We start from the raw sequence: 25,237 nt of genomic DNA, 5'->3' as shown, positions 1-25,237 counted from the left end.
CTTGTAAAATCCAATACCCTTGAGTTCGAGTTTAATTTGGTGTGATAACTACCTCCAATTACAAGTTCTGCCCAGTAAATTAGGCATTACATGGAAATGTTGCTGCTGTCTGCACCAAAATCTGCAGGCACCAGTATTTTCAAAGGCATTTTCCAGCTGTATATGTTGGTAGGTTTTACATGTTGATATATTTCAGGGAAAATAATTAGTTTTGGTAAACTTCTCACAAGTCATAATTGTAAACCCTTCCTAAACAGGGATTTGAGCAGAGATCAGAACTGCCCAATTTATTTGTAATCCCATTTGTAATCAGGATTTTATGTCCTGATTACAAGAGGGCCAGACAATTAGAATCCCCCTCCCATTTATGTGCAAGGATTGATTCATATTCTTAAATATAGTCTTTTTTATTCAGGCAAATTTCATAAATAAACTCATTGCAGCCACATATTCATAGGTAGGGGCAAGTGGTAAGTACTGCTACATATATGTTATTAGAACATTGGCGTATTGAGCGCTATGTTAAAGACAACAAAGTGCTTACAGCTGATTATGGCTGGTATAAGCCTTCCGTTGCACCATTTCAATGTTTGTCTTTCCGTTTTTTCTCTTTTTAACTGAGAACATTCTACCCTCAGTGGGTAGAATGTTCTAATTGCATTATAGCCCTTCTGCCTCAGTCTATGTTGGTTTTTAAAGGCCCTCTCCCTCGTTATAGGCCCCCTTGTGTGTCTCAGGCCTATAATTCGAGTTTAGGGCTTTTAACAACTGGTATAGCTCTCAGCAGCAGGCTACAAGGCTATATTAGAACACTGGTGTTGAGAAATCCTCAGAACACAATGAAGTGTCTTAGGGTCTATAATGATGGTATAGGCCTTCTGCTCCAACATTCCAATGTTTGTCTTTCTTTCTGTCTTCCTGCACAAAAAAATCCAGCTTAAAATGAAGGCACCCTTTCACCATGGTGCAAGGGTGCCTGCATTGGCGCTAGATAACAATTGTGTGCCAGCACTGGGAAATTACAGGAATGCACCGTATTTTGCTAAGTACTGTGCGCTCCTGCCCGTTCCCTATCACGCAGCGCAGCAAGGTGACTTGCAGATTTGCGCTGAATGATTATTTTATAAATATCCCACTATGTGTTTACCCAACTGGACATCTTTCATCAGTTATTTTAATGGTATCCTTCAACAAGAAAACAAGATAAAAATATTAGTTAATGATGATATTTTGTGGGATTTGAGGTATATAATGCCCCAGATTTTTTAATGAGAATAATGACACTGTGGACCCCCAACTATTATAGAATGTTTTTAAAATACACCTAAGAAAGGCTACAAGAAGACTTAAAACTGAAGGACAATATTTCAGAAAAGAAGATCAAGAAAAATTATGAAATCCAAACTGTATTATAAAGAGCCATTTATAAAGAAACTACAAGTAATCAGTTAATGGGAGACAACGGCACTGATTGAGTTAGATCAGGGTAGGAAAAGTAGTCATATTCTCTTAAGGAAACTTAAATTAAAGTGCTTCCATTTCCTTTCCTTTATAAACTTTATTTTGCAGTTCAGTGAATTGCATAAAAGTACACGTTAAAATATATTACATTATAAAAGGTTAAAAAATACTGGCAATCAATTGATTCTATAAAAGTTAATACAGTACAGGTAGTCACAGTTGTTCGTTAAATAAAGTGTTCAGGCTGGTAGTGCAAACATAGTTATTTAAAAAAAAAAGAGACATCAGCAGCAAAGATTTAAAGTGCTATAGATAAAGTGCAACAGGCCTTACGGATTCTCAGAGAAGCCAGTAGAAGGGAAGCAGGGAAGCTAATGCAAAGCAAACCAGTGGGGTATCTAAAGAATAAAATAGCGTGAGGGCTGCTGCCACTGTTCGAATAGGGAATTTCCTTAAAAGCAGAATTATAAACCTTTTCCTCTTTTTTTTTGTAATGTGTGCAAAAAAGAAGAGTGTGATGTTGAGTGAACTGACTAGTTGTCACAAGTGCAAGAGGATACATTCCGAAGGACAAATTGATTGTTTGGATAAACAAGCATAAACGGAATTAGGTTCAGTCTGAACCTTGTCAAAATAAATCAATGCTGGTTGTTTGTCACTATTTGTAAATTTGAGAAAGAATGATTTAATATCTGTGGTAAAAATTCATAAAACTTAATGGATTCTTTTCCTTTGTGATTATTCTATCGGTCCTGTTTAACTTGGTTTACAAAGATAGCCTTTAATCTTGTTCTAGGGAAATGTTTGCAGAGAGAGGGTGTATCAAACAGAAACCCAAGACCCAACACGTTAAATTTATCTCTGATATAGGTTAACCATTGGATTCTGTGGGCATAATCCAAAAATAGAATATCTTTGACGATTTTTGATTCAGGCCCACAGTTTCCCTTTTCCAAATAGATAACCAGAGAGCGAGTGGGGCTAATCTGATTGCGTTCGTAATGTAGGGGGTACAAGCTTCTTTATGGGCTATAAAATTAGTAGTTGAATGGGGAATTGACAGTAATCTTTTGATGAATTTGTCTTCCTGTTTTTGCAAAATGGTTACGTCAGTAATTCCCCAAATTTCTACTCCATAGGAGGCCATTAAAAGCTTTTTAGCCTTATAAATTGTGAGCATTTCCAATATGGGCTTGTGGCCTAGTTTTTTGGAAAACCTAAATAATGCAACAATGCATTGAATCATAGAGTTAGCTCTATTTTGCAGCATCTCCTTCCAGGAGAATTTATTGTCAAATGTAACCCCTAAATAGTTTAAATGAGATACCTGTTCAATTTTTTTTTCACCTAAATTAAAACTCAATTTTTTAATTTTATTCTAACCTATTGGCATTACATAGGATTTCGTTTTATTAACTTGCAGGTCCAGCTTCTGCATAAAATCAGTATACTGGGAAACAAGGTTTTGCAGTGCCATCGGAGTCTCCACTAATAAAACGGCATCATCTGCATAAAGCAGGATCGGGAGAGCAGATGATAATACTGACGGGGTGTCTCTGGTTGTCTCAATTAAGGCATTGCTTAATCTGTTAGTATAGAGAGCGAACAGGAAAGGGGCCAGGACACAACCTTGCCTGACCCCCCTCTCTATATTAAAGCATTCGGTGCATTCACCATTTCTCCTGTATCGCACCATTGCTGAAGCACCCTCGTAAATCTCCCTTATAAAATTGTTGATACCCTCGTCCACTCCCATTTCCTTTACAATTTCCCAGAGCTTGCTGTGGCCCATGCAGTCGAAAGCCTTAGATAAGTCCATGAATGCCAGATACATTTGTGAGTTTTTTGCATTTGTGTATTTACCAGTAATTAAAGTCAAATTTAGACACTGGTCCAACGTTCCCCTACCATGTCTAAACCCACACTGGACATGCGATAGAATGGCCCTTTCCTCTGCCCATAGTTCTAATCTATTTAGCAGTACATGACCCATTAGCTTGGCTGAGCTATCGAGCAGTTAAATTGGTCGATAGTTGGCAGGTGCAGACCATCCCCTTTTTTATATATCGGAATAATCATGGATTGTTTCCAGGAGGGGGGAGGACCATTCACAGCTATAGTGTTAAAAGTCACAGTTAAAAGCGGGCCCAAAATGGAGCGTTGGCTAGAAAAACATCCATAGGAACTCCATCAGGACCCTGTGCTTTGTCAGAAGGAGATTGGATCAGGGCTAATTTGACTTCTTCCAGATCGAATGACAGGTATGTAGAAGGATCTGAAATAGATAGGTCACATGTACTTGTAGAAGGTTCCAACCTTTGGAAAATATCCTGGAAATGTTTTACCTATGATGCTTCATCGATATGATTATCTAATGGAGGAGTGTTATTGCTACTTAGGAAGGGCATATTTACAGTTTTCTAAAAGGCTGTATGGTCCAGAAGGAGGGATGCTTTTTTGAGGCTCTCCCATGCCTCTGTTCTAAGCTGTTTTAGTCTGTTTGTCCTGGCTGACTTATAACTTTTCCTGAGAGTACGAATCTGCTAAATATTTCTAGGTATAATTTTGAGTGCCTTGCACAAATTTTGCAGAGCGTCTGTGCAGCGCTTGTCAAACTACCAGTTAAATGTGGGCTCTCTCACTGTAGGCGAGTGTATCAACTTTGATCTTAAGAACTTTAATAACATATTGAACGCCGCGACTATACAGCAATAACTAATGAAGGATCTAAACAGATATATAGACTCTCTGGGTTAGCCCAGACTAAACTGGTAAAGAGAGGGTCCACATCGACCATATCCGATTTCATACTTAAGCCGTCTGATCTACTTGTTATTGGTTTGGAGAAATTGATGCCGTTACGAGGCTCATTGGCTGACAACAACAAGGCACTTGACAAAATTGCGTGATCACTGAGTTCTGTGAAAGAGGTATTAGGTTTGACAAACCTTGAGCTTAGGGACTCACATAGAATAATGTAGTCTAATGTAGAGAAATATTCACCTCTATGAAAGGTTGGGGAAAATGACCCAGTGTGTGGGCCTTTGGCATTATGAATTACAAGTTGCCATTTCATTAAAATAGTATAGAGCGTGTTCCCATGAATATCATGATGGAAATGGTCAATGCATTCATTTTTATGATCCAGAATTCCGCATAACTCTGCGTAATTTCGGGAGCAGGGTTTTAAATTAAAACCACCCAACCAAATTACGTATAGTGTCTTGTGGTGAGACTCCACCAGTTCTTCTAACATGTTATCTAGAGACTGGGGAACCACCTCTGGATATAAAAAAATATTATTATAATAGTTTATCAGTAAAAAGTCCCAAGCTGCAGGTCCTTCAATCACCAGGATGTGGAAATTTTGAGATGTATTTACAAAAGTAAGAACTTTACAGTCCACCACATTAGAAATCAGTGTTAACAAACCTCCCCTTGACCTTCCCCCTGAAGGAGGAGAAGCCAGAGTTTGAAAGGATCTATACCCATCAATGTATATTGAGTTCATCTCCTAGGTTTCTTGCATTAAAATTCTTTAGTAAGTAGCCAGTGTAGACAGCCATTCCTCATTATCGTTGTTGTATCCTACTATATTCCAGAATCAGGTTAATTCTGTGAGTCCCTACAAGAGAATGGAAAGGTCTTAGATGCGTGAACTAATAAGCGTGAATCAGTGTAATCCTGCTGTTTATTGACTTCATGTAAACACTGAGAAAAGGCAGTTAAGGGCACACATGCCGCCTGGGCAGTGAACAGTGGTAGACTATCATCCGGATGTCAGTCGCAGGAATCCAAACCTGAAAAGGGGGAAAATCTGTTATAAGTGGGATAATGCGCTTTATATCTCAAGAGGTTCCCATGCCCTTGTGCAGGGAGATCTGATGATAAATACTAGACCCATCTCGGGTGTGGAATAGCTGGTTTGTAGAAGAAGCCCAAGGGTGCAGTGACAATCCCGGTCATGGAATTAGGACTAACAAAAGGTTGTGAGAGTAGGTCACTTATTAAATGTGGGTTGTCAAAATTTAAGACCACACAATCACCCTCGTAAGATTTAGGAGAGGGGCCCACCCAAGGGGTTCTCCATGCCATTAACAGATGGTTCTGTATCAAGGGTCCCGGCCTCGTATGAGTAGTTAACCAATGGCGCGCCTTTGCCATGAGTTGGGAAGGAGATTCCTTTTGGAAGGGGTTGAGAGCGGGAACATTTAATAAAACTAAAACATATGGAGTGGCTTCAGGCGGGAGATCTAAGTTAGATTGTGCAGATATACACTGCCTTGAATCTGTCTGGAGCTTAGTAACGTGTCGTTGGATAGTGTTTCCAGCCCCTCTTGGAGAAATGGGTGTGTTCGGCCTATTCAGGGAATCAAGTAGAGGAGGTATTCCAGGTAAAGGGTCAGAAATGTGAATTCGATCGCCTGTTATTGTTTGTTTCCCCCCTCTTTGAGATGGTTCTACTTGCAGAACGCCCCCTTGCGTGGCCATAACACGAGGTTGGCCGAGCTAGGGTGTGGCGGTGATCACGATAAGCGATAGATTTAATGGTTGCATGAAAAGAGGGGGAGGAGGTGAATGTACTGGAGCTTTATATTGACCTATAAGCCTGTCAATTTTGTGCTCTATATCAGCTAAATGCGAAAGTATGGGGCTAATCATGATGGAAAGTCTAGCACATAAGTCCTCTATGGTGGTGATCAATTGATGGGTTACATGTGATTCAATGTTAGACCGAGGTCCATGATGGGAGTAAGGGGATTTCCTAGTTTTCTTTGCTCTAGCAGTGGAAAGTTCATTGTTTGGGCCTTTCTTCCTCTTGCCATACGAAATTAGCAAGGGTAGAGGGTCGGTTACAGTAAAATTCGTGGATAAAGTAATACAATCAGCAACAGGAATAGAAGCATTAAGTGGTAATGAACAAAGTTCGCGTGCGACTTGAGTAAGATTCTGTATATGGGGCTCGTTTATGAGTTCTGCAGCGACAGGTAAGTCTGTAGCTGGTTCAATAGTCCCAGAACTTGCATCATACACACCATCCCCCAAGGAAAGCCTACACTGTAAGAGCTATCTCTCAAGAGATGGCGCTAGTCACCTTGGTCAAAAAGGAGTCAATGATTGAGATCATCATACCTGGATTTTGCGAAGTAACTTGTTTATTCTAGCCCATCTTAAAACACACGCTGGATGGCAGGAGTTAGAGGGATGGCCCAGCCCAGCCTCCTCTGGACGTGATGGGCGTGACTGAGTCGTTGCTCCCTGAAATATTACCGGTGGATAGGAACAAACGTATACAAAACCGCTCGGTTGTCCTTTATGACAGAGGCGCAACTAGAGCAAAATTTCGGGGGGGGTAAGAAAAAATTTCGGGGGGGGGCTGAATCTTTAAGCAATAGGCAGAGTGGAGCTGATTTTGGGGGGGGGCTGAATCTTTAAGCAATAGGCAGAGTGTAGCTGCAGGGGCTCTTAGAAGGGGTGAAACAACAGCAAGGCCTCATTAACATGCAAATGGTATTTTAAAGACCTGTGAAGTGCTCGGGTGCGGCTGTGTGTGTGCCCGGGAAGCTGTCTCATCCCGGGCTGCCACACAAGACCGGGGGGCTGAAGCCCTTTGAGTCCAATGGGTGTTGCGCGCCTGCCTTATGAGCACCTCATGAGCGCATCTCTGGTGCAGAGGGTACTGGGAAACTGAGTCCTTGCTCCCTGAGATTTTGCCAGTGGAAAGGAACAAACTTTGGCTGTGTACCCTATTCAGTTTCTACAAGACTCTAAGAAAGGCTGAACTCGATCAGTTTAATCTGTTGTCAGCAAGCACAGTGGCTTGCAATTCTCATAGCAGTATAGCAAGAGGGAAGGGCAGCGTTTCCCAACAGCCGGTAGCGACATGTGAGTAGCATCTAGGGGCATATTTACAACAAGGCGATAAAAAATTATCGCCGCTTTGGCGGCCGTTTTCGGCCGAAAAGCGCAGATAATTTTATCGCTATATTAGCAAGGTCACGCTAACGCGTGAAACCTTGCTTTAGCGTGGGGATTTCTAACGCCCAGCTTTGCATCTCTAATGAGATGCAAAGTGGGCGTTCCTGACCTGACATGATAGGAGAAATGTCGCTAAGCGACATTTCTCCTATCATCAAGCCCCACGCTATGAAGCATAGCGTCAGGAAAAGTAACACCTGTTATCGCTACTTTCCTAACACCTGCTTCAGGACTGACTTAGCCATGATATCCTATGGAAGGAGGATATCATGGCTAAGTTTGTGAGTCCATATCAACAAGCTAACGTGAGATTATCGCTGGGGTTCCAGCGATAATCTCACGTTAGCCAGTTAGCGTGAGGATTTTTATCGCTATTGAGATAAGCGTTGCTAATAGCACGCTATCTCAGCGATAAAAATCCACGCTAGCCGGCGATAATTATCCTAGCGCTAAGTGAGCTTTGCGATAAATATCGCCGGTTGTTGTTGATATGCCCCCAAGGGGCATATTAACAAGCCAGGCGATAAAATTATCGCCGTTTTAGCGGCAGTTTTCTGTCGCTAAAGCGGCAATAATTTTATCGCCTGGCTTGTTAATATGCCCCCTAGTGAACCAGGTGAGTCCAATGCAGGCTAAGCGTGTAGCGGCAGCAGGGCTCTCAGCCTGCCACATTCAACTCTCCCTTTGCGGTCAAGCAGCTCCTTTTCGAGTGTGTGGTGACAGCGGCAGCAGCAGCCGCGGAGCTCTCGGCTGATTCAAAGCAGTGTCCCTCTGAGCGTGTGACTGCAGCAGGGGCTCCCGGCTTACCGCTTTCAGCTATCACCCCTCTGTGAACAATGGCGTTGAACCTAGTTCAGGTGGGGATGCTGTGACCTGTCCGCGTCCCTCCGGAGCAGTGCACCCTCCGCGGTGCGTTCCTTCACTCCCTCGGTACCTGCACTTGTGCCGCCACTGAGCGTGGAAATACGGCAGGTATTCCGCAGCAGCATCCAGGACATGGTTCTGCAGTTGAGGGTAGGCAAGTGCTGGGCTAGCAGAGCAGCTACTGTCCGTCTCCCTCTGCGTGTTCCGCAACCCCCGAATAGGAAAAATTTAAAATGACACCCCATATGGGAGAAAACTATGGGGCATATTATCAAGCCAGGTGGTAACATTATCGCCGCTTTAGCGGCAGAAAACTGCCGCTAAAGCGGCGATAATGGGCTTGATAATATGCTCTATGGAATTTCAATTGAAGCCCATGTTAAATGTCCTTCACATCTAACATGGACTTCAATTGGAATTCCATAGAGCATATTATCAAGCCCATTATCGCCGTTTTAGCGGCAGTTTTCTTCCGCTAAAGCGGCGATAATTTTATCGCCTGGCTTGTTAATATCCACCTTATTTTTGGAAAGCAAAATAACTTTGCTGAGTAGCCTCACTAAACAGGGCTGCTACTTTAGAAAGCTACAGTGTCTTCAGACGAGCCAGGACTGACTTAGCCATGATATCCTATGGAATGTGAATATCATGGCTAAGTTTGTGAGTCCATATCAACAAGGTAACGTGAGATTATCGCTGGGTTTCCAGCGATAAGCTCACGTTAGGCAGTTAGTGTTAGGATTTTTATCGCTATTGAGATAAGCGTTGCTAATAGCATGCTATCTCAGCGATAAAAATCCGCGCTGGCCGGCGATAATTATCCTAGCGCTAAATGCGCTTTGCGATAATTATCGCCGGTTGTTGTAATTATGCCCCAAAATAAGTCCCACAGCTATGAAGCAACACCTTTGCAGGGCTCTAGACTTTTTTGTTACAAGGAAATGTGAATTAGTGAAACAAAGAAACAAATTAACTGGACGGAAATTCAGGGGATCAAGATACGTATGACCTTTTCCTATGAATATGCCCATAAATAGACCTGGGCATCTGTTAAAATGGAAACAGGCAAGTTAAGCTAAAACATATTTTGCTCAACAGTGTTGTTACAAATGGTGAAGTAGCAAAAGTTTGTCATTTGCTTTGAAAAGATGGAAGAAGCAGCGATACAGCCTCCAGCGAGACAGTGGCAAGTGCGGTTACAGGAAGAAGAGCCACAAATGTTATGTTAGGTATCTTTATGCATCTTAAAATTTGATGTTCAATCAACTTGTCTATAATTCATTCACTTTTACACTTTCAATAGGCATCATTGTCTAATGCTAACATAAATTGGAGAAACATCTCTGTAATAAATTGGGTTATTATCTGTGCATAGCATTAGACCTGCACAAGTAATAGGCCCACAATACTCTCCTTACTGGGAACCAGGTACCCCATTAAGCACTTGACTCACTCAGGGTAGTGAAGCAGGGGAGTCCAAGGCCCACTCGAGGGAACCAATTTGGGCTAGTAATCTCCATCCACTGGCAGACATAAACAACACTCAATACATTATTGTCCAGTCAGGGCCTTTTCCTTGAAAAATGAAAGGTATTTTTTATTGCACACGCTACTAAATACTATGCATAAATTTACAAATATATACATCAGGCAGATGTCAATAGGTTTGATAAATCATGTGACATCTAGTGGGTCATGAACTCCATAATCACAATAACCCCCACCCTTAGCAGATGTTACATTGCACTGTAAGCGGGTATCACTGTTAAATAGAGCAGGCCTTTTGTCTTTGTCAAGGAGGCACCACATCAAAGAAAACAACAGTCAAATATAAAGGATCAGCATTAAAATCACTGTACCTAAAAATCAGTCATTAATAATATCTGTGTTGCAATGTTCACTGAAATTAATTGTGAGACGTATTTTAAATAAAGAATTGAAAATCACATTAACATGTATCAGAGTCTTTCTTGCACACCTTAATGCCACAAAATGTTGCCATAGAACCAACTAAAGGGGACCCTACACTCCTGAGCTTAAGAACAAAATCTCCAGCTCCAGGAACGCCTAAACATAATAGGCAAACAATCCAGGAATCATGATTGTAATGACCCAGGAAACTCAGTTTAAGTTATATAAAACCATGGCCGGGGCTGCTGCACTAATGCAGCCTCCCAAAGCACTTAATGATGTTGATGTTCTCCCGTCAACGGGATGTGCAGGCAGAGTGCAGTCAGTAGAGTGACCTCCACCCACCAGACATGGGCACGGGTGCAGTGGAGGCACTCAGTGTCACTCTTTGTCATATGGCCACCCTGAGAGCAGCAGTTGGTGAGCGGATGGCATTCGGGACCCTTTGGGGCCTTTCCTCAATGTGCTTGGTCTCGGAATACCTTTTCTCTGGAAGTTGGGCCATATGCATGCCCCTCTCCCCAATGGGTAAACAAATTAACCTTGCGACAACCCCCAGGCATGGCCCACCCTGGGTGAAATTCTGTAAAAGGACAATAATGTGGACCCCAATGGGCCAATTTTCTTGATCTTTGTCTCATTTTACTCTTGGTGGAGAACTCCAGCCACAGTGAGCATATTCAACAGGCATCCTGGTCTCTAACAGCACATATTTTGCAGAGAGCTGGACTCACTAGCTCCCTGCACTAATCTTGTGGCTCCGGGTGCATCTCTCCTGATGTGGACATCCTGTGGAGCCCCTCCATTACCGGCCAGCAGGGCACACTCCTGACCGCACTCCCAAGCTCCAGAGCCTCCTGGCTGTCTGGCAAGGCAGTTAAAGTGGCAGCAAAATCTATATCTTCCCTAAACTGGTCCTCAGGTGGCATAAAGGGCCAGCGCCACTGGCCCGTAGAGACCTATTAAGCCCTGGGGTAGCTGCAGGCAAAGTCCTTAATCCATCTTTGCAAGGCTTCTTCTCCCAGCAGTTCATGATACCATTGTTGTTGCCGTCCTGGTCTAGGGGCTGGAAAGTACTAGGTGCCAAGTCCCCCTGGCCAATCCTAGGTTGCCTTATTATCCCTGCCCCCTGTCCCAACTCTCCTGCACACCATTCTAGGACATTCCAATATTGAATAGCCCTTCTTTCCATGGTCAGAGCTCACTGTGCCCTTACAGAGATGTGGCTATGGTAATGCGCAAATCCTCCATTGTGATCACTCCAAACCAGATCTGGGGTAGGTCCCCCTCCCATTGTTTTGGAGCCATGTTCGCTAGAAGGACAAAGGTAGTGGGCAGGCCTGGTGCCACTCTCCTCTTTTTGTGACAGGGAAGTCCCGTTTGTAGTGTAGCTTGTCTTTGGGCACATCCTTCAACCCTTGATCCTCTGTCTGGGAGCAATCCATATCTCACCACAAGGGAGCTATTGACAGTTGAATGTTTACAGAAAGCCTTTGAGGTTTTATCCCCAAAATTGTAACCTTTATATGTACCTGTTGCTGAATAGTTAGACAAAATTCGGTGTTACCATTAAATTGGATTTTGAAATTAGTCCTTGAAATAATTCTCTAGGTGCTACTAATCCACTTTCAGCCTTTATTAATTGTTACCATGTATCCCCCTGTCTACCTATAGAAGCAGCCAACCTTGCTATACTGAACATATCTTTTGGATTTTGGATTTAAAAAGGTTTAGGCTTGTCAAAAGGGGTGATTTCGGCAGGTCGAAATTGCACTTTATAACTGCCACAGGCATTCTACCAGTGTGCAGCTACCAGGCTGTGCATGACTGCAGTCTCTCACCTGCAGCCTGCATACATTTGCACATGCATGTGCACAAGTGTTCACATGTAAACAGTCTTTTGCCCTTTACCCTAGCTGTGCCTCATTAGACTTATCTTTAAAGACAGACACTGGCTGAAAGCAGGCTCAGTCCAATTACCATGAACCTATCCTGAGTGACACCCAGGTAATGAGAGTCACCCACAGTAAATGTACTAAAACAGGAGATCAAAAGCAAAAAAATCCTGGCAGCTAAATGGGAGAAACCCATTTGCAGCAACCTCCATCCATGAAACCTTTACCAATGTCAAAAGCAAAAGACTGTCTATGTCCACATGTTCCTTGAACAGCTCAAGTTGCCTGCATTTTGGAAAGCGTTTTGTGGAATAATTGACATAATGAGAGATGGTGAAACTGAAGCAAATTTAGATTGAATAATATTTGGGGTCTCAGATGCACAAGGGTCAAGGAGTAAATAGATGTTAATTTTGATGTTTTTTGCGAGAGTACACATATGTCTCCGCTCGAATGAGTAAACACTATCAAGGCATGAAGGTTCAACTTCACATGTCTTGACATGCATTAGGTGCAAAAATGACTTTTAGGTCTGATGATTATCCAGCCAGCCAACCTAACTACTGCTTAATCTAGAGTTGGAAATGCAGAAGAAGTTAGGGCCTTATTTACAAGAACTGGTGCATCGCTGCGTTGCATCAGCAATGCGTCAAAATTAGTTACGAATCGCTGCATCACATTTATGTGCAATATTAATGGTATGGCGCACCATGGCGTAAGGATCAGGCAGTGTAAAAAACAAGTTGATGCTGCTGCGGAGGTGTTGTTGCAGCAGAAACTGATGCATCAGGAGGAAAACTGATGTAAGGCTGGTTAGCAGCATATAAAGTGATGCAAACCACCATTTCATCAATTTTCATTGTGCCACTCATCAAAAAACGTAGAAAAATGACACTTTGAAAATAAAAACATTGCACACTTCACAGAGGGAAACCATGGAGCAGGAAAAACAGAGCGGCAGCCTGTACAAGAACCCCAACAACCCCAGTGTGACATCACATCATCCTAGGTCCCACGTGGAACCTCGCTATGTAAGAGGGTTCCTCACTCAGCACCAGCCTGGATGTCCAGACAGACTCCCAGGAGAAGAGGAATAGAAAGTGCAACTTCAGTGAGGAGGAGAATGAAATCTTGATCACTGAGGTGACAGAGCACCAACAGTAGCTCTTTATCACCTCAAAATTGCCATTAGGATAGAAAGAGGCATTTTGGCACTCAAGAGTGGCCAAGATCAACAGTGTGGGACAAACCAAGAGAGGACAGTCACTGACTGCAAGAAACGCTGGCACGATTAAAAGCGCAGGATGAAGGAGAACTGGCGCACAACCTAAAGGCAGCAATGTAAACTGGAGGTGGAAGCCCAGCGCCACAGGAGGCACTCTATGCCTTGGAGGAGAGGGTGGCGGCTGTCATCCCAGAGGAGTTGTCAGTTTGTGATAGGAGTTCCAGGAGAAGACGGCAGTAGTGACCGGTCCTCTGCCGAAGTGGTGGGCAGTCCGGAGGAGGGAGGGGGAGGGTTCGGGGACAAAAATAAATAAATACATAACTTACCCGAATGCCGCCGCTGCCGCCAGCCGCAGTGCGCCCTTTCTTCTACTTCTTCTTCTGGACACGGGCTTCCAGACTGCACTGCGCCAATCCTGACGCTGTATGAAAGCAGCGTCAACATTGGCCTGAGCATTGTCAACTTGCGCTCCCAGGCAGACTGGGAGCCTGTGCCTTCTCTCTCCAGCCCCAGCAACGCAGCTGGGGCTGGAGAGAGCTTCAGTGAGCATCACATTTTGGCTGGCCTGAGACGGCCGGCCAAACCATCATGTTCACTGTAACAGTGCCCACTACTCCCCCACTGTAGATTTACCCTTCTGGACCCGCCCCCAAGACTCATCAGTCCTAGGGGCGGGTCAAGGGGAATTAACATAAAACAGTAATAAAATGGGCTAGAAACCTGTTTTATTATCAGTTTATTTGAGGGTGGTGGCAAGGGGTGTGGCGCTCCTTTGCCCTGATGAAGGGGCCACCGCTGCAAGACAGTGAAGCCCATGAGGAACAACAAAACCACAGGGTAAGTTACAACAAGGGGCACTGTGGGACAAATGGTCTATTTGTGCAGTGCCGCTAGCTAGGTCCCAGCGCTACACTGCGCTGTGTGCAGACCCACAGGGCAGGAATTTGGGTCATGTACCAATAACCATCACATAAGTGTAAGTCACACTGCCGTGGCGCAGCTCAGTCCAGCTCCCTCATATTTATCCCTTCCATGTGGGAAGTACAGCACCAGTCCAGGTTTACCTTTGTATACATGCACTTGTAGTGCAATGTATAACATGAGTCTCTAGAACTACAAATTCCACAATATAAAGCAAAAAACATGGTATCTCATGAACAAGAGGGCTGCGCTGCATCACTTTTTATGATGCTCCGGTGGTGCAAGCCTCCCAATTCTATCTATGAGGTGATGCAAAGCCACCCTGTTTGGCTTTGCATGGCATCATAGATATCAAGTAAGGCAAGCCAGAGCAAAGTGCTGCCTTGCCTTATCACTATGTCAAGGAGGCGGTCCGTGGGCATTTTTTGTTTTGGGTTCACTCACCCAACACCCATGAGTTTTTAAACATTCCCAGATTTAGAAGCATCTGTAAACCTGGGAATGCACCCAAAATGTGGGCCTCCCCAAAGGAGGCGTAAAGAGGAGAAATAACTTTAAATCTCCTCATTCATTCCTCTTTCTATGTGTGCTGGGTTCTGGAGCACACATAGAAAGAGGAAAACACCTCTATGGATTGCTTTTGTGCAGGAAGGTGTCCCTTCCTGCACAAAACAAATCCTAGCAACAATACAGACACCCTTGCACCATGGTTTAAGTGTGCCTGCATTGGCACTAGGCACCAATTTGTGTGCCACCAGAGGCAGAGAGGAAAGGAATGCTCCGTATAATATTAAATACTGGGCATTCAAGCCATTTCCTTTCGACTTAGGGCAGCACAGCAAAGTGACTTGCTGTGCTGCGCTGCGCTGCCCTCCCCTGGGTCCACAACTTTTAAATGAGGCCTGGAATGGAACAACACATCAGGCATGGACATATTAACCATGCCCAACTTGACTATTCAAATGCAGGCCCAATGCACAATAATCTGGACTGTAAACCAATGGAATGCAGGGGATTATCAGAGGAGAAAGTGCACAGCTGAGAGTGTGACAGATGTGGGGCGTGTGAAGGATTAACACATACGAACATGCCAAGAGTCACATGTATAATAAAATGCTTGACACTACATAGCATGTGTATGTCCTGACGTGGGGGGTGAGAGCACACATGTGTCAGCTCACACTTTAGGGAGCTGCCAAACTCCTGTCATAACCAAAATCAGACTGGGTGTGGGGGTGAACGCAAGCAAGGCACACCAGAGTACCATGTGTGTTGAAACAAAAGATGGTGTGTGACCCTGGTGGGCCCCTGGTAGTGCATTGCATAGAAGGCGCTGCTGAGCATGTCGAACTCCCACTGTATCTGAATGGTGAGACATTTCATAGCAAGGATGTAAGAAGGGGTATGTGTACTGCAAGGTAGCCTGACCAAGACACATGCACTGCTCTGTCTGACAGTCCCAAACGTGTGTCGCAGGTGGGAAGGGATGATAGAGAAGAGGCCATTGTGGAAGCACATCCTACATGTGATGTGTGTCTGGATGAAGATGTAGCACATGGCAGGAGGGAGTCAGAAGGCTAAATGTCTCACCATACCACATGTGTATAAAGTCGGAGGATGTGAAAATCTGTTAAGGTATAGGATGAACTAGTTTACCACCACAAAGGTAAGAGTCAGGGATGGTTGGAGACTGATGTGGATGAGCCCAGTTGTGTCTCAAACTGTGGTAGGTGTATGTTATCAATACCAGGACTAGCATCATGTGGGCTACAGCTCATCCCATAGCCCTCAAAAACCGCCAGTGATGTCAGTCTATTGGATATGGTCACGCATATTGATGGTGTTGTAGGGACATGAGAGTTAATTTATCATCTGGGTACCATCAGTGTGTGGCAGTAGGTTGAGTGCCTGGCCCAAAATCAGGTTTGGTGGAGGCAGTATATAAATGTACAAGTGAGAAGGCCTGAGCAAAATGATGTCTAAAACTCTGCAGAGGGCCTAGTCTGTCTATGATGATATAGCCTGAGTGTCAGTGTTAGCAATCTTCCTAGTGTGACTGGGCCCATCCCCACAGAGATGCTACGCATTGCCCCTGTCCACAAATATGGAGCCACCTGTGTGTGTTATGAACTCACATGAGTATACCCAAATAGGAATCCCATGGCAACTACATGCCCTCACACTTTCCTGCAGTGTTGCAAGGATGGAAGTTGTGTCAAGGTGTGCTTGATATGTGTGAAGACCTGAACCTTTGGCCACACAAAAGCACAATGTGCATGCAAGACAGCACAACTAGGCAGAATGTTGTGGTGTACTGTGTGAAAGGCAGACTGCAGGATCATCACAAATATATGACCAAACCCACTTTATCTTCACAGGGGTTGTGGGCAGTATACTATTCACAGGGAATGCAGGCACCCTGGGGACTAGGTGCAATGTGCACAGTAGCGGTGTCAATACGGCAAAGCACTTTCAGTCTAGGCATTGCAAACAAGAAATCCAATCACCAAGTTAGAGTTGGACTGTACCTTATATTACACCAGGGCAGGGACAGTGAGCTGTGTAAATGTATTGCAACATGTGTCATGACACGACAGGTCAGCCCTGTTACACAGTGGTTGCTTGAACAATGCAGAGATACTGCTATCTGAAAGGCAACTACACTGCCGATTGACCTCTAAACCTATGAGGAACAGATGTCCTAAGCATTAACTTTGACCTGACAGGGAATGAGTAGGAAGTCAGAATGTAAACCAGATTACTCATGTCATGTCACCATCTAACATAGACCAACAACAACATATCTTTATTTCATTGCAGAGTATATACCAACCACTTCTGACCCGCTGTATGTCCTGGATACAGATCCTGCTAAGGATGAAAGTCTGCCAACCCTCGACCAAGATACCATCCAGCAAATCCTGTACTCCATTTGGGCACCATTCCAGGTGCCCGGTCTCCCATCACCCAAAAAACACCACCAGCCAGATCGCCCTCAGCCCTGGACTCTGTGGACACCCAAATTGAGTTCCAACTTTGTGCATTTGGAGTCCAGTAGGAGCTGGCACATGAGGTGCAGATGGGGATGGAGACCTTGGCGGGCATCATAGAAGGAGTCCGTAGGTGTCTCAGTCCCAATAAGAACGCCTTGAAGGCCATAAGAGGCACCTATACTCCGCTCCATGGTTTGGAACAGTTCATTGCTGCTGTCATGTGGCAGAGGCACAAACAACTGTCAAGCTGAAGTGGCACCAGCGAGATTGCCAACCAGCTGGGGGCGATCCACAACATCCTGGAGTCAATGGAGAGGAAACAGGACTCCTATATAGCGACAATGAGTACTTACACCACAACATTGTTGCTGGGCTGGCAAACTAGGAGGCCCTTCTTAGTGCTGTGCTAACTTACTAGTTGGTTCTGAGAAATGCTGCTGGTGATAGAGGATCCACATCTTCAGCTCCTGATGTGTGTGCACCTCCATCGCCATCAGCACCTACAACACCCTACTCACAGGAGACACAACACACATCAGAGGATGAAGATGTGGATGTTCCCTCTTTCCAATGAAAACCTGGCTGGTAGCATTTCTCTGTGCTACATGGCCAGTTTCCCAGTTTATCTGTGCTTATGGCCATGTCAGTGAACTTCTCAATTGGTACTGTCCTCCATTTGCTTTTCCACTTGTTGATCTCACCCATTTTATTAAGCCTGGGCAAAGCACTACGCTACACTCGCGTAGTTTGCGAAGTTTGCGCTACTTCGCACTACGCGAATTGCACGTAGCACAGTGCAAACACGCGTAGAATAGCGTTGCGTAGTGCAGCGGTCATTTTTTGCATGCTCGCGGTCCTCAACGTCAAGTTGGCGACTGCGAGCAAGCAAAATGACATCCCGGCGAGACTTTTTCCTCGTTCGCGATCAGCAACATCAAGTTGCTCAGCAAATTTATCCACTGATTGCTGTGGTGTTGCCACCATTCGCATCAACCATCTGAAGTTCCAGCCCTGCCAGCCTCAATTTCATGTCTGGATTGTCCTTCAGGGCTTGCCTCTCAAAGTCCATAGGCTGAGCAGGAGTAGGGAACACTGCCCGTGGTGCAACTTCTGGGGATGCTGTGGAGGGTCCTGCTAGTGCACCAGAATCAGCCACATGGTAAAGGTCAACTTCAGGCCTGGTGCTGGTCCTGTCTTGTGCTTTCTGGTCCCTAGGTGGTGACTTCCAGGCTTCTGCTGCCTTTGGCTTTTCATACCAGCTCCCTATTTTCTGGAAGGCCTTGGCCATGTGGCAGATGTGGTGGTGCCTCTCCAATCTGATGCAAATGGTTTTGCTGCTCACGAGTTATGTTGTCTGTTGGAGAGGAAGGACATATGTATCAGACCGAGCTGAAATTATCCATGTTTTCATCTATTATTTGCATAAATTAAAAGTAGCTGCACAAGTGGCATGTCCAGGCAAATATATGACATCTATGGAATAAATCATGACTACACGTCACAAGAGGCATGTTCATCCCGAAAAGTTACAATACAAAAGTGCTCAGGTCTTGGCCATGTAGGTACAGGAAATAGCAGTGTCTGACCTAATAAACACTGAGCCATGTGCATATTAAGACAGATTCTGCACAGTGATGTTGTGTACACATGGAATGGTATACATGGTCCATCTAGGTACTCCCTGGGGATAGTCATGCATCATTCAAGAGGTTACAATCAATGGCTTATCACCTATGTTAAATTAGTAATATGTAGCATGTACACATATTGTGCCCCAGCAATGCTTTACTGTAATGGCAGATGCAAAAGGCCACACACATTGCAGCATAGAGTGACACTGCATGAGGTAGTTGAGACATAGAGAGAGTGTCGCTAGCTAACTCCGAATCAACAGACCTGTTGGAAACTTCTCCAAGGATGACACATGGACATTCCTGGTACACTTTAACCTAGACCAAGTAATGAAAACCTACCAAAGGCATGTGGGCCATCACATATCCAAGAGTGTGTCCATAAATCTCTGTACGGATTGTTACCTAGATGCACATCAACTCAAACTAAATACACATGATGAGTGTGTGCATGCATGCTTCGGATCTCATATGTATGACTATATTGAGCAGTATCTTGCAGATAATTGGCAAAAAAGGTTCAATTGTGACATTCCATGGGGAAGACAGTATAGATCATGGCAGCAGTAGGTGGACTGTGAAATGGCCTGTATGCTAACAACACAGAGCATACATGCCTGTGGTACTTAACACATTGGCCTTATGTCTCAAAAAACATGACAAAGGTATGGACATGTGTCTATTACAGGGCATTGGATATATGGTGCAGGAGTCAGGCAAGTAACAGCATTGGAATGTGTGGACTGGTGACGTGTTCCGCATCCATTTATGCCCCTTCTGTATGCACAGGTGTAAGATTCATCACAGCCTGTGTGGGCCTGCCACACAAAAAGTACCATACATTCCCATGTGTACGTCTGCAATAGCAATTTCCAGGAGCCAGGCAGATTTAAGTTTCTCCCTCCAATTCCATGTTAACATTGACTTTCATCACAACGTCCTTTGTACCATCATGCCATTTTGCCAATATCTCCTCTTGCAACCCATGTGACAAGTCACTGATATGCAGTACTCGGAGGGAATGTCTGGTGCCCATGATACAGGATGACAGTTGCCTCATATTATGATCAATGTGGGCTAAGGGGTGTACCCAGTAAGTAACTGGCATGGACAATAGACTTATGACCTCGCTGTAACAAATGGGGATATGTAACTTGCCCAATGGTTATTCTATCATGAATGACACATGTTAACTACGTCACCCCCTATACTAGGATGGAGTCTTGTTTTGGTATGCCAAGCCTGCTCACATGGTAACCCATGTCCATTGGAGTCCAAAATGTGGCTAGGCACTGTACTAAAGGTACATGTACAGATCCCAAAACAATTTGCTGGTATTGTATGTATGTTGGACTTGTAGCATAAGGCAACGTTGGAATGCCCTCAAAAGGGGTATACGTATGCAATGTTGCAGTGTATTCAGATGATGGTAGGCACATCACATATGAGGTGCACAGAGTATAGACAAGGTACAAGACCAGCATAGCTTGCAACATGGCGCAAGGGTGGCTGGCTTTGATGGCAATGTGAACAATCTAATTTCATTAACCACACTCTGCATAGTATGATAATTATGGGGCCTTCTCAAGTCAGAGAGAATTCTTTACAATGCTACTCACATCAGACAGTACCCATTCTTATTTTTCTTCTTCACTAAGCTCCTTACATGTGACCAGTGCACTGTCAATGAACAATGATCAATCAAGGCCCATACAGTTTAATCAAGAAATGAATATCAGTTTTTGACACACTGACATATGTGTGACCATTGGGGATGATTCAAACAGTCTGTGCCACCAGTGGCCTGATGACTTGTGAATGCGCTCCCCTGCAACATACATGGGGGTGGCCCCACAGTTCAAAGTCAGTAATGACCTACCAGGCCGGGTGACAACACTCCCTGAACAGTACCGATTGATCCCACATCACCGATGGCCCTCCCTTGCACTGCATGGTATGTTTTGGCTATTGTGATGCCCTTGTGAACAGACAGCTGTGGCATGTTCAGTGTATGTAATGGAGCTAGCCCATATCATAAAAATCAACAAGAGGATATCCCCTACTACACGGAATGTAAATCTGATCACTACAATCATGCATCCCTAACAAACACTTATGAACTCCATATTCTCATCACACTGAACCCAAATATATGTAAAAAATGTCTGATATTTGTTGTGTTAATTCAACGTACATGTAAAAAAAAGCTATTAAAAAGTTTTATACTACAACATCATATAATTCATTTCTCCTCTGCACATGATTTCCTCTACCCCCTTATTTTCACATTAATCGAACAATCCAGTGTATTCAGAGGAACATACAAAACAGTTGATCTTCTTTGAAAAAAAGTCTGTAACTTTTTCCAAGTGCAAATCAGTAAAGAAGAATAAGCAAAATTTCATCAAACAATCACAAGTGTTATTCCAAAACGTTATACAATAATAAGTTGTTGACGCGGCGTTTCTGTGGACGTTATCGATATGCCACCTTCTTCAGGACTTTAGTAAGTGACAACAATCATCATTTATTATGATTGTCCAAGGTCAGCACTTAATAACTTTCATGCTTCTCAGCAGTTGTTCACTCTCCTGATTGGTCTTTATATCTTAAACCACAGGTATATTTTTTAATGAATCCTTTTGCGGTCAACAGGGCCTTCAATTCAATGAACCTGTTCCACCCTTTTTTTGTTCAGATGTGGTCAATGATTAAAAACTCCTTTAAAATCAATTGCGTTGCCAAACCGCCAAATTTCTTTATTTTATTGGTCAGTTACACCTTTTTTTATAATTACAAGTGTTTACTCAAGACCGACGGCTGTTCCTGCTTGTTTCTTTCAGAGGAGTCACTTTTCCTACAAAAGAGTCATGTTTACAACAAAGGCGTCACCTTTTCTACTAGAGTGTTACATTTCCTACTCAAGCATCATGTTTTCTGGTAAAGCGTCCCATTTCCTGCAAAGGCGTCACGTTTACAACAAAGGAGTCACCTTTTCTACTAGAGTGTTACATTTCCTACTCAAGCATCAGGTTCTCAAGTAAAGCGTCACTTTTAGTACAAAAGTGTCATTTTTCCTACAAAAGCATCACATTTACCACTAAAGTGTCACGTTTCATACTATAGTGTTACATTTCCTACTGAAGTGTCATGTTTCCTACTAAAGTGTCATGTTTCCTACTAATAATTCATTTCTTTCTGACATCTGCTAGGTAATTAGCTGAGCCTCAAGTTACACACAACACATGGCAATGCACAATGCATTGCTCCTTAGGCTTTGATGTTGATGGCAGGCTTCTGAACCACACAATCCGTTATACTATAGACCAATATGTATTTGTTTCCTTGATGCGACTAGTCCTTCATGTGTGGTACGGTGTATTGATAGGTTCAATGCAGCTAAACATTCCCAGGGTTCTATCTACTTGCTCATAATTTCTTGGCTGACATCATTGTAGACTTGGGATGTGTTGCATGTGTATGTCAACAGTGCACTGATGTGTGACTCCTTGCATTCATGTTGTGGGCACTGGAACATGCAATATATTGCTGTGATGACAAACAGAGACATATTGTCAATTGTACTTATCTTGACATGATCCAATTGAATTACAGTTTGTATGATACTGGCCATGATGTAGGTATATGTGTTGTTAGCATTTTGTTTTCATGGGCCTGTGACATGCACACAAAGACAGGTAATGGGTTCAAACATGTATTGCCATGTTAGATCTTCAGTACATATTGGTTCATGCTTCATCCCAGAACATGTTATTCAGGCAAAGAAATGCTGCACTCTGTGTGGGCGTCTGCGATTTCCAGCCACGGTATGGTAGATGTCTCCACCATCCGCCTCCTCCTCCTCCATCAGGTCCTGTTGCCGGTGGTCCATGTCCCATATATTATGCAGTATGACACAAACTAGGAATATTTTACACACCATTGGGGGTGAGTAGAGTAATTTCCCCCATGAGAAGTCAAGACAGTGGAACCTGGCCTTGAGCAGGCTAAAGCTTTGCTCCACAATTTTGCATGTTTTGCTGAGTGCCTGGTTCTGTCAATATGGGGTCATTACCCACATAGCCCATATCCCTGGTCAACTGGAATTCAAGAGAAGAAAGGACAATTGTAAATGCTTTTGCCCACTGTTACAGATACATTTCAGTCCATGTGTACAGTGCAGGCCACATGCAATGCTAGAAAGGTTTTGAGAAAAGAAAAGTTCTCTCAAAACATGCCTGCCCTGAGGAGGTGTAAATGTAGGGCACAAATTTTGTCTACCAATATTCGTAGATACGGATTTAGAATGGGAACCACAATATTCCATTCCTGGAATGTCCTCTTGATGGAAAGTAGCTCATAGTGATACTTTGCTTTAATTTAGGCCATTGTACAATGCAAATAAGATTTGTGTTGGAAAAGTAACCTCAACACAACATTTTGGGCTGGGTTTGTGATGTAAACCTAGTGCAAAATGTTGATAAACTTCTCACTCGATGTCTAACAAGTCTGCCATTTGTAGGAAGTACACATTAAGTGGATGTGTAGTGGTCTAGTGAACAATATAAAATAGGACATTTGCACACTGTACTTGGAATTGTGGCATTCCTGTTGCAGCAGTGAAAATCAAAGCACTGCTCTGAAGATTTTCACCGTTCCACTGGGTGAAAGCAGATAAGAACGTTTTCTCCATGTTTCTCTTCCCCTCACTAGTCCCAAATGTTTTCTTTCTAAATGGCAATTCTTTTGCTAGACTTGGACCTCTGTTTGGTAAGAGAAATGGGAAAAGAGTAGGAGATAGTAGAAACACAGAGAGGTAAATCGTATGGTATAGAAGTGAAGTGAGGTAGAGCAAGAGATGAAGAAGAAATATACATAAGTAGAAAGAGAGACAGAGGGTAAAACATACAGAGGTAGAACTATCTAAAAGTGGGTAGATAAAGAGAAAAAAGGATAGGTTTTAGAATGAGGTAAGGAGAATTAAATATAGAGGTAAGGAAAGTAGGGGTACACACAGGTGTGAGGCAGAGAGAAAGGTATAGAAGAAAGATTAGTTAATTAAAGAGAGATAGGGGTAGGTGAAGAGATGAGGTAGTGAAAATTCAATGAAGAGATGCAATGGACAGAGTCTGGTGAGGTAGAAAAATAGGCAAACTGAGAACAAGCATTGAAAGATGGACCATGTAAAGAAAGTACGGAAAGTAGTGAGGCATATAGAAAAGTAGTGAGTGGAAGGTGGAAGGGAAGATGGTGTGCCTAGAGAAAACAAATAAAAAAAGAAACAAGTGAGGTAAAAAAGAAATATGGGTGAGGTGATACAACAGAAGACAGAGAAAGGATGGGATAGTGAAACTTTTTGAGGTAGATAGAGAGGTGAGATTGAGAGATGTACAAACAGAGAAAGGAATACAGACAGGTGATGATAGGAGAGTCTGCCAAAATAGAGCAAGAGGTGTAGAGATAAAGGATACAGTAAGGTTGAGATAGTAATGATACAAAAAAAATGTAGCAATAGAGAACGTGAGGTCTTAAGAAAAGAGTAATTGTTAAAGAGGTGAAGTAGAAGGAACAGAAATAGAAAGATAGATGAGTGAGAGTGGCTAGGTAAGGAAGGGAACAAAAGGAGAGTACATTGAGAGGATAGATATAGGGGAGGCGGGAGAAGAGTCACTGAGAAAGATTTGAGGTAGCGAAAGAAATAGGGTGCAGAAAGAGATGAAGTGGAGAATGGTTGCAGAAAGCGGCTGAGAGAGGCACCCAAAGAGTTGAGCTACAGAGAGATGGAGAGAGAGGCAGAGAGATGAGGTAAAAAGAGACGTGAGCTTAGGAGTGGGAAAGTGAATTTAGAAGTGCTACAGAGAGGTTAGATGAGAACAGAGCAGTGGGGTACAGTAAGAGATTTGAAGTGGAGAGGGATCTGAGGTAGCGAGGAAGAGATGTAGAGGTAGACACAGAGAGATTGAGATGAGTGGGCTCATAACGGTGAGGTAGAGGCATATGGGTAGAGGGGTGAGATTGAGAAAGTGAGAGACAGGGGATGCGGTACAGAGATATGTAGAGACGGGTAGGGACTGAGAGAAAGAAAGGAAGAAAGAAAGAAAGGGTTCAGTAGAAGCAAAAAGTAGAAGTAAGGATAATCATTTTTATTTGATTGTCACCAACTGCTTGAAAGTACGAGTTTACAGTTTGCAAGGCCAGGAAGCCCAGCAATCAAATTAAACAAGCATTGGCAATGCAAATAGGTCTTGCGGTATAGTGGAGTTTAGTGCGTGGATAGTAGTGAAAAGTAGTGTTAGGAATTAGGTTAAAGTGTTGTGAACTATGTGGCATGGTGTGACATGGAATTATGTGGATAGT

Source organism: Triturus cristatus, chromosome 4_2 (assembly GCF_964204655.1).
Source record: "Triturus cristatus chromosome 4_2, aTriCri1.1, whole genome shotgun sequence".
Lineage (NCBI taxonomy): Eukaryota > Metazoa > Chordata > Amphibia > Caudata > Salamandridae > Triturus > Triturus cristatus.
This window is presented reverse-complemented; position numbering follows the sequence as displayed.